The following is a 10,487-nucleotide window of genomic DNA, read 5'->3' on the forward strand; positions in this document are numbered from 1 at the left end:
GATTTCTACAAAATGGCATGCCAATTTTAATGTTTTTAGCCGATGATTCCTAAACACCCTGTAAAACAATTTTGTTGAAATTCATTGGTGTAACAGCCCTGCAAATTTCCTTCAAATTAAAAAAAAAACTGTACCGCTACCTCAATCCGTTCAAAAGTTATGATTTTTGCAACGAGATAAGTCATTTTGGATAACCGTGCGGCCGGCCGTCGAGAATACAAAATTCACGAGTAACAGAAATCCTTAGGAGAAATAAAAAAAGTAATGTAAAGGTGCACCTCATAAACAAATGTATTGAAATAACCGATCCTCAGAAAAAGAAATTATTACTCAATGATTACCACATATTACCAATAGGTGGACATGCAAAACTAATCCACATTATTATGCTTGCCAAAAACTCACAAAGATATTACAAACCTAAAAATGCGCCCAATGTAACTGTAATGCACCAACCGAAAAAATAGCAAAATGGTTAGTGAAAAAGTTTAATGAATACCAGAAACCAAAAGGTTTATTTGTTGAAAATAGCTTTGAGTGTTGCGACAAAATGAAAAGTATAACAATAAAAGAAAATGAATGTTTAGTGTCTTTTGATGTAGAGTCTCTTTTCCCCAGCATACCTATTCCTGAAACACTCATCATCTTGGAAGACTGGCTAAAAGAATGTGAGCCAAGGAAAGAAAAGAGACATTTGTCCATGAATCTAACAAAACTTTGCATGAATCAAAACATTTGCCAGTTTGATGGTGATTTTTATCAAATTACAAAAGGCACCTGCATGGGAAACGCCTTATCCCCTCTTATGTCAAGTTTTGAGACAAAATTGAAGGAAACAGGAAAACTACAACAACTTGGTGGAGATACGTTGACGACGTTGCAGCAATAATTTAAAAAGGAAAAGAAGGGGACATTTTATCACATTTAAATACACAATGCCCAACGATTAATTTCACGTTAGAAATGGAGAAGGATTCGTCATTACCTTTCTTGGATGTACGTTTAACACGAAAAATTGACGGTACTATCGAATTTTCTGTTTACAGAAAACCATCTAACACACCATGTTACATTCCACCTGATTCGCACTGCCCAGTGTCTCATAAAAAATCTGCATTCCATAGCATGGTTCATCGACTTTGCAGACTTCCACTCAACATCAAAAATTATATGGAAGAATTGAAATACATCAAGTATGCAGCTTTGTTAAATGGTTACACTGAACAAATGATTGACAATTTAGTATCTCTACATTCGAAAAAGATAAACATACGGAGCATCACGACATTACAGTACCTTGCCATATTATTAAGCCCAAGCGAAAAAAAATACAATTTTTAGGATCATGTTGATGAATTTTTAAAGTTTTTTGTCGAAATATCTTAAATCTTTTTTTGTCTCATTTACTTACACTTATCACGTAGATAAGGACTGACTTAAAAAAAGTTAGAGAATTGATAAATTTCGATAAAAAATAACATTCAAAAGGGATTAAGCTCTTAAAGACGTTTTCGTTTTTATTCTACGATTTCAGAACAGACTTAAGGCTCAAAGATTCTATATTTATGCATAATGGGGTCCTTACCATAAAGTTAAGAATGTCACGTTATTACGCGATACAAAAATTAAAGTATTAGACTGGTCTCGAAATTCTCCGGTCATGAATTCGGTGGAAAACGTCTTTTAAAGCTTATATCCTTTTGCACGTTATTTTTTATCAAAATTCATAAATTCTTAAACTTTTTTTAAGTCAATACGCATCTACCTGATAAGTGTAAGTAAATGAGACAAAACAAATTTTAGATATTTTGACAAAAACTTTAAAAATTGAGCAACATTAACCAAAAAGTTGTATTTTTTTCGCTTGGGCCTAATAATATGGCAAGGTACTGTATCTAGGGAAAAAGAACAACAAAAAAGAATATCATTACCTTACGTACCTGAAATCACCAACAAATTAAAAAAAGTCTTCAAAAAACATAACATGGAAATTGTACACAGCAGCAACAACAAATTACAAAATATAATTGTCAATTTGAAAGACAAAACAAACTTCCTACAAAAATCTGGAATTTATGAAATCTCATGCAATGAATGTGAAGAAAAGTACCTTGGCCAAACCAAAAGAAGCATAGAGGTGAGAATGAAGGAGCATTTGACTAGCATTTAGAAACAACAAACAACAAAATCCGCCTTTGCAATCCATGCACTAGAACATGAACAACTTACACTTTGGAGTATGGACAACGTCAAACTGAAAAAACAGGTCAACGACCGACGCATACAAACTAGACGCCTATGTGCCTGGCTACACAGTGATTTTTCAATCGATTGAAAAATCACATGAGGTTGCTACACACTGTTGGGCTCAATCGCGTTCCACTTTTACATTTTCTAGGAACAAACGTCAAAAAGAGGAAAAATTTAGGAATGGAACTGTACTACCCTCAGAAGATTCAGTTCGCTTCGTGAGCATCTTCCCCCTTCAATCCTAATCCCTCTTGCCTACAAACTCACTGCTTAGGCGATTGAAAAATCACCGTGTAGCCACGCACTATGAGAGCATTTATATGTTCTTAAACAGAAGCATATCTACGAACACGAAGGAAGCCCCAATATGCTCCCCACTATTCAAATGCATCGATAAGTCTTCTAATAGACGTTTTAATTTGTATTATTGTTTTTGAATTTGTTTTTAATTCTTCTTTCTCTCACGTCCAGCTGGTCCATGACAGATTGAACTTAGTATAACGTGCTCGCTGAGGATGACTAATAGTCGAAATGCATCCAAAAACATTAATTTAATTTGTTAAAAAGTTTTTTAGTAAATAAAATTAAAATTTGGCAAAGTCAATAAAGCTGCCTTTTTTACTCTTTTAATTTAATTAATCCACATGCCTTAAACGATTAAACTAAAATACTTTTTTGACAGGAATGCAAACGATGTGACGACATACGTTAAGTACTGCCCAGTATGTCAAAGAAACATATATAACCAACCGAAAAAAACAACCGATTACTTTGACATCAACAGCCGAATCAGGTTTTGACAAAATACACTGTGATAGTTTTTAGAACTTTTTTTTGCAACAGAGCGAAGACACATCGATTCTAGTTAATTCGAGTATGCTGAATTCAGTAGTGGCAACTGTTTTGAAAGTTTGGCTCAAGTTTTCGAGAAATTTCGAAAATAAAATCTTAAGACGGGACTATAAAAATACGGATAATTTCGAATAATTAAGTTTTTTTAAACAGTTTTTAGTTTAGAGAAAAGCTATTCCTGTATATAGCTATATGTTTAACACTATTCCAACCTAGATTGTTATGTTTAGGTCGCTTACAAACATTTTATAAACAAAAACTTCACTTTTTCATGTTTTTTTTATTTTGTTGACTTTCAAAGCCTTTAATATGGAGGCAATTTGAGTTTAACATTGATTCGGGATATTTTATATTATTTAAATAGCATATCATTCCAAAAATGAATAAAATACTGCAAACCTGAAAAAGTTCACTAGTGAAAATTAGTCTATTAAGCTACGGAAATGTATTAAATAACACTGGTAAGCAAAAATAAACTTTTTTTTTTGCCACAAGAGCCAAAATATACTTTTCTGAAGGTGAAAGGGGTGCTGAACTCGAATCCGAACATATACATATTTATTTGGCTTCCTTTTTTTTAAATATTACAGTTATAAAAGGGAAAAAACGTTATTTTGACTGCTTTTATCCCGACATGATGTAAGTATATAAGAACGTTTTTTGTTTTTACAAAAACTGTTTAATTCATTAATTTATTTTCTGATATATCTTAAGCTTAAGCTGAAAATCCAAAAACTATCTTAATTTAATCTTAAGTTCAGGTTTTGATACAATTCCGTAGCTTAGTAGGCTGATTTTCACTAGTGAACTTTTTCAGATTTGCAGTATTTTATTCATTTTTGGAAAGATATGCTATTTAAATAATATAAAATATCCCGAATCAATGTTAAACTCAAATTGCCTCCATATTAAAGGCTTTGAAAGTCAACAAAATAAAAAAAAACATGAAAAAGTGAAGTTTTTGTTTATAAAATGTTTGTAAGCGACCGAAACATCACAATCTAGGTTGGAATAGTGTTAAACATATAGCTATATACAGGAATAGCTTTTCTCTAAACTAAAAACTGCTTAAAAAAACTTAATTATTCGAAATTATCAGTATTTTAATAGTCCCGACCTAAGATTTTATTTTCGAAATATCTCGAAAACTTGAGCCAAACTTTCAAAACGGTTGCCACCACTGAATTCAGCTGTTGCGGACGCCTGTTGAACTGCCCCATAGACCTAGAATGAAAAAGAAAGATTAGAAAAAAAAAAAAAACAACGTAAACAATTCCTAAGAAGGAAATGAAAAACAAACTTATCCACTTGTGACGACATCCATCCATGAAAACTCCAGCTGGAAGCATAACTTAGAACCTGAAAAAGACAAAGTAATTAATATTAGTTGTATAAATAATAATATGTAACGAAAAAATAAACAAAATAAGAATTTTTTATTACCTACCTGCCATGTTGAATTTGCCATTTTCCAATTTGATGTTTAATAAATTATACCCTTCAAGCAAGAAAACGGAGTCCAGAAAAGATAGTCCGACCTCCAACCGAGAAAAGCGGGGTTGCACTCACACACTTGCAACTTTTTGTGTATGAACACAAAGTCTAAGAGAATCGTGGTGAAAACTGAGAAAAGGAAAAAAAGTAGGCAGACATAGCCAACAACCCTTCAAGCAAGAAAACTGAGTTCAACAAAGAAACTCCGACCTCAGACCGCGAAAATCGGGCTTGCACTCACACACTTGCAACTTTTTGTGTATGAACACAAATTCGAACGAGAATCGTGATGAAAAATGAGAAAAGGAAAAGAAAGACAAGGCCAACAAGAGCCAAAGCGTCATTTTGTTATTTTTTGTTGAAGTGTTTGGTCTCGTCGTGTCTCGTGTCGTTGTTAATAAAATATAAGTATAATTATAAACAATTATATCAAACTATTAACAATATGGAAACAAAAAAAGGTATGTTGTATATATCGCTCAAAGTGTTTGGATTAAAGTGATGTGTTTCTGTTTGTGTTGTAGATGTAATCTCTAATGATGAAGAAAAAGGCAGAAGGTGAAACATGCGATTGGGCATCTAAAGAAACACCAACAACAGCAGCAACAACAAATAAAATAAAATGAAAAAAATGTATTGTATTTTAAATTGTTTGCCAAAATTAAATAAAAAAAAAACAGTTTCAGTGAAAAAAAAAATAAATCTTGTTCTTTTTTGGTCGCAAATGCGAAACGTCATCCCTTTTTTGTTCCTCTTTCTGGTAGGTTTTCGCTGATCCGCCTCGGGTCCGACTTCGGCTCCGTTTTCTCGGAATGGAGGTTTTCACCACACCAATACATATGCAATCGACTTCGCGGTGATTATAATTTCCATACTAATTTGAGCCGCCTTCGGACCAGTTTCTGATCCGTATTCGGACTCAGCTCCGTCCGAGGCGAGGTCGGACTTGTTTGCTTGAAGGGTAGTCTATGGACTGACACCGATCAACAATGGTTCAGACTTCGTACTTTATATGGTTACATGAGGGTCGAGTTGGATGGGCCAATTCGTGCCTACCCTTCAAGCAAACAAGTCCGACCTCGGTCCGAATTCGCTCCGCCTCGGACGGAGCTGAGTCCGACTGCGGCTCAGAAACGGGTCCGATGGCGGCTCAAATTAGTATGGAAATTTTGAGGAAAGGAGATGGATGATAGAAAGAGAAAAATTTAAATATCTAGATTTTTATTGATGAAATTAAAGAAACAAATAAAATTAAGATGATTTATTATCCTCGTGTGGTACATTATACTTCTTACAGAAGTAAATGTATGTTAGTAATTTTGTTTGCAGGCAATGCAATGTAAACCCACTTTAATGTTTTTTTATGAGTTTTGACATGGAAACCATACAATAATTAACGTTTACACGTGTCGATTTTTGTTTTTTATTTGTTCAATACGTACTTTTTGTCGATGTTCATGTTACGCGTTATAATTGTAGTTTTACGCACAAACCAAACTTAAACCTCCAATAAGCCAATATAATCACACCCTTAACCTTACAATGGCCATCTATTGGTGGATGGTTGCAACAAAGTAATTTCCCTTTTTCTGAACGTGCCCTATATAATTAAGTTCGAATTCGAAGATAGACAGGGGGGATTTAGAAATGCTCACCAATACTTACAAGAGTGTATATAAGGTTTATATTGAGAGATGGGAATCGGGTGATGTTTGTCCAGTTAGATTTAACATGCGGTACCAATTTTTGGAGGTTCGCCGCCAAATGTCAAAGTGGTTTTCCTTTATTTTTCCCCTGCTGTAAGATCGGGCTTTTGACATCTCGCCGAACTCCCCTTCAAGCAAACAGGTCCGACCTCGGTCCGCATCCGCTCCGCCTGAGGCGGAGCTGAGTCCGACTTCGGATCAGAAACTGGTCCGAAGGCGGCTCAAATTAGTATGGAAATTATAATCACCGCGAAGTCGATTGCATGTGTATTGGTGTGGTGAAAATCTCCATTCCGAGAAAATGGAGCCGAAGGCGGACCTGAGTCGGAGCAGCGAAAACCTACTAGAAAGAGGAACAAAAAAGGGATGACGTTTCGCATTTGCGACCAAAAAAGAACAAGATTTATTTTTTTTTTTCACTGAAACTGTTTTTTTTTATTTAATTTTGGCAAACGAAATTTTCACAATATATACAATATAAAATACAATAAATTTTTTTCATTTTATTTTATTTGTTGTTGCGTGGGTGTTTCTTTAGATGTCCAATCGCATGCTTCACCTTCTGCCTTATTCTTCATCATTAGCGATTACATCTACAACACAAACAGAAACACATCAATTTAATCCAAACACTTTGAGCGATATATACAACATACCTTTTTTTGTTTCCATATTGTTTATAATTTGATATAATTGTTTATAATTATACTAATATTATAATAACAACGACACGAGACACGACGCGACTATACACTTCAACGAAACATAACAAAATGACGCTTTTGCTCTTGTTGGCTATGTCTGTTTCACTTTTTTTTCCATTTCTCACTTTTCACCACGATTTCTCCTTCCACTTTGTGTTCATACACAAAAAGTTGCAAGTGTGTGAGTGCAACCCCGCTTTTCTCCGTCGGAGGTCGGACTGTCTTTTCTGGACTCCGTTTTCTTGCTTGAAGGGTCGTATCATTCGAAAGTTAAGGAAGATACAATTCGGTTGAGCTAAAGCTGCCAAAGTTTTTTTTTTTTAAATAAAAATATTAAACCAAGTTAAATTGAATTAAAATTTATTTGCGTAAGAAAATAAACTAAATTAAGAAATAGTGAAAAGTTGTAAAATTTGAAATTTAAATCAAAGTGTGTGTATTAAATTAATATGTTTGTTTTTTTTTGCCATTTTTTTATTAGAACTCTAAATACCAGTAAACTGTTTTTCTGAAATTAATTTGCTTCGATTTTTTTGTGGGTGAACCAGGGAAATATATATTTTACTAAATTAATAAAAGTGGTGAGTTTGACAGAATTTTTATTTTTTTTATTGAAAGGTCTTAAATAGACGTAAAATTTCCTAGGTTGATTTTTGGCGGTCCCAGATTAACGTACCAGGACTGGGCCGCCGCACCATTTAAAAAAAAAATAAAATAATAAATTATCATCGGTCTTTTTGGTGAAAACTGTGCCGGTAGTAATCCAATTCGAAGGATTTGGGAGTGGAACTGAAGTGTCCAAACTAATTCCCCCTGCAGTCTGGTTCCGTCCAAGGGAGCACCCCGGCTGGCTGAAACGCTGGTCCGCCAAAAGGCACCTAAAACGAAACAACAAAAAGAAAAATTACTTATATACTAAAAGCGAGGTCGCAGTGAGTTATTTTGAAAGCAAACCCAAAACAAAAAATAGCTCAAATCGTTCAAAAATTAAGTGTTTGTGTTTGTCCCTTATTTAACCTGTTGTTTTTTTTCCGGCGTCAAAGCAAAATTATAGTAAAAAATATATTTTTTTTTAATTCTTAAATATTAATTATAAATTTACATTGTAAGTGATAAAAAAATAATTCCACAGGGGTCCAAGCGGATTTTGAAATTTTTATTTTCCTAGGGTTAGGACCTCCAAAGAGCTCTCTAGAGGTAGGGAATCCTGGGACGTTTTTTTTTTAATTTGAGTTGGTACCACTAAGGGTATCCTGATTGTTTTTTTTTGTTCATTGCCTCAAAAAGGAATCGTTTTTTTGTTACATTTTTTTTTCTTTTGTTTTGCTTAGTTTTTTTTCTGGTTTTTTTTTTGTTAATTTATTTTTTTTTGTTAATTTAAAAAAAATGTTTCAAATCATTTCTAATATTCTAAAAATCATTTTTATAAAGAATAAAAGTTGAGACGCCCATGTTGAAAAGACAAGAAATATTTTTTTGTTTTGTTTCCGTTTCGCCTGAGTGAAACGATGGCTAATTGAAGAAATTTTCAGGGGTGCAGAAGGTAGCGAGTTTCAACGATGGTAAGGACCTGATTTCCAGTGGAACGACAACGTATTTGGGAGAATCCAAAATGGCCGAGGATTCTCATGGTTGGGTGGGTAAAAGGCCACACTGCAACAACACCGGCAGTGCCCTTGGGGTGGTGAACGTCCGTCCGCGTCAAATTTTGAGTTTAGTTGTTGGTTATCGGCCTGATTTATGTTTTTGGCTGCTGGTGAAGTTTACTTCCGGGAACAAGATCCCCCCCACATCCGACGAGCTGACGCTGCGCACAGCAAGCAGGCCAAGTTCTCGGGAGTAGACACTCTTTCCCTTTTCCTGGTGTTCCTCTTTCCTTTTCCAGATGTTCCTGTCACGGTATGGTAGTCTTGCTGCCTTACCGACTCTTCCTCTTCCACGCTCCTCTCCCCTCCACTAACCAGCAACACAGCATACTCGAATTAACTAGAATCGATGTGTCTCGCTTCTGTTGCAAAATCGAACTATCACAGTGATATTAATAGACCTAGTAGGTACTTTAGAAGAATCTGAAGATGGAGCTAAATACATACCATTCAAGATGAACTGACGAAATTTATCAAATAAAGATTCAAGCACGGTAGCCAAAGCTCTAGTAGGTTTTATTCTAAGATACGGACTCAAGCTCGTCGCATTCGGTGACAAGAGATCATGCGATCTATATAAGCTTGCTATCAGCAGACTAGAGGGGCTATGGCCTGATGCCAAGCTAGAGGTTGTGGCAAAGGAAGACATTCCTTGCAGACCTAGAGCTCGCATCAGTATCCCAGCTGAGCTAGCCTACAAAGATACTGTGCTCAAAATGATCCAGTTTGGAAATGCATCCCTACCCACTCACGACTGGAAAGTCGCAAAGCTGGAGGAGCCAACGGGCCCTTATAGATCGGCAATAATTGTCATCAATAAGGAGTCGTTGACTCCCCTAGCCGCGAATCAAAGTCAGATAAGGTTTGGATGGACTTCTACAACCTTAAAGATCTATAAAAAAGATGAGGAGAGTGCAAAAGCTGCACCTCTATCACTTCCGGCACCTGAGGTTCCCTCCTTAGAAGAAGATATTGCCTTAAATATCAATCCTCCATCTCCATCAATTGAGGTTGATACGCCGGTAATCTCCCCAACTGAGGAGGTCCCCTCGGGCTCTAAAACGCCAGCCACAATGGCTCCAATACCAGATAACTCCGATGTTGAGATGGAAACAGAGGAATATCTCAACAAGATTCTACTCAGTGAAGATGAACTCCTACGTTCATCTTCTGAGTCAGAATCCGAAGACCTCGACCTTACGGTGGTGGGGGCTGATCTGACTAACAGTAGCATTCATGCTCCAGTTAGTTCAGATTAACCTTCACCACTCCAAGCAGGCTTCGGCCTCCCTTCTTCTCCGAATCCACAAGAATGGGGAAGACGTGGTGCTGGTCCAGGAACCATGGATCTGCAAGTCCATGGTTCAGGGACTCAGGACTCCTGGGTACAACTTGCTATATGCATCGGACAAAGGTGACCCCAGATCATGCATATTAGCAAGAAGTAATGCTAATGTATATTTACTCCCTAATTACAGCGATCGAGATGTAACCGCGGTCAGACTGCAAACTGACCAAGGAACACTCTGGATTGCGTCGGCATATCTCGGCCATGACCAACTCGGCCCTCTCCCTGGCGAAAAACTACGGAGACTTGTAGCCGATGCTGAAAGGCAAAAGATCTGCCTCATAATTGGTTGCGATGCAAACGCCCATCACACGGTCTGGGGAAGTACCGACATAAATGATAGAGGTGAGTCACTTTTTGATTTTATTTTGAGTACTAACCTGATAGTAAGTAATACTGGCAATGAACCAACATTCGTTACCAGAAACCGACAAGAAGTACTAGACATTACTCTTGTCTCCGATTCGATTCATCAAAGGATCTTAAA

At 36.1% G+C, this 10,487-nt stretch overlaps 1 long non-coding RNA gene across 1 annotated transcript; it reads right to left on the bottom strand.

The window, feature by feature from the left end:
* Window positions 1-4,051: 4,051 nt before the first annotated feature.
* On the bottom strand, window positions 4,052-4,672 carry LOC129921219 (uncharacterized). Its single transcript, XR_008773482.1, has 3 exons — window positions 4,550-4,672; window positions 4,403-4,461; window positions 4,052-4,326 (listed from the first exon to the last, which is right to left on the bottom strand). It is a non-coding gene; the product is annotated as an uncharacterized LOC129921219 (long non-coding RNA).
* Window positions 4,673-10,487: the final 5,815 nt, after the last annotated feature.

Source organism: Episyrphus balteatus, chromosome 1 (genome assembly GCF_945859705.1).
Source record: "Episyrphus balteatus chromosome 1, idEpiBalt1.1, whole genome shotgun sequence".
In the NCBI taxonomy this organism is placed as follows: Eukaryota; Metazoa; Arthropoda; class Insecta; order Diptera; family Syrphidae; genus Episyrphus; species Episyrphus balteatus.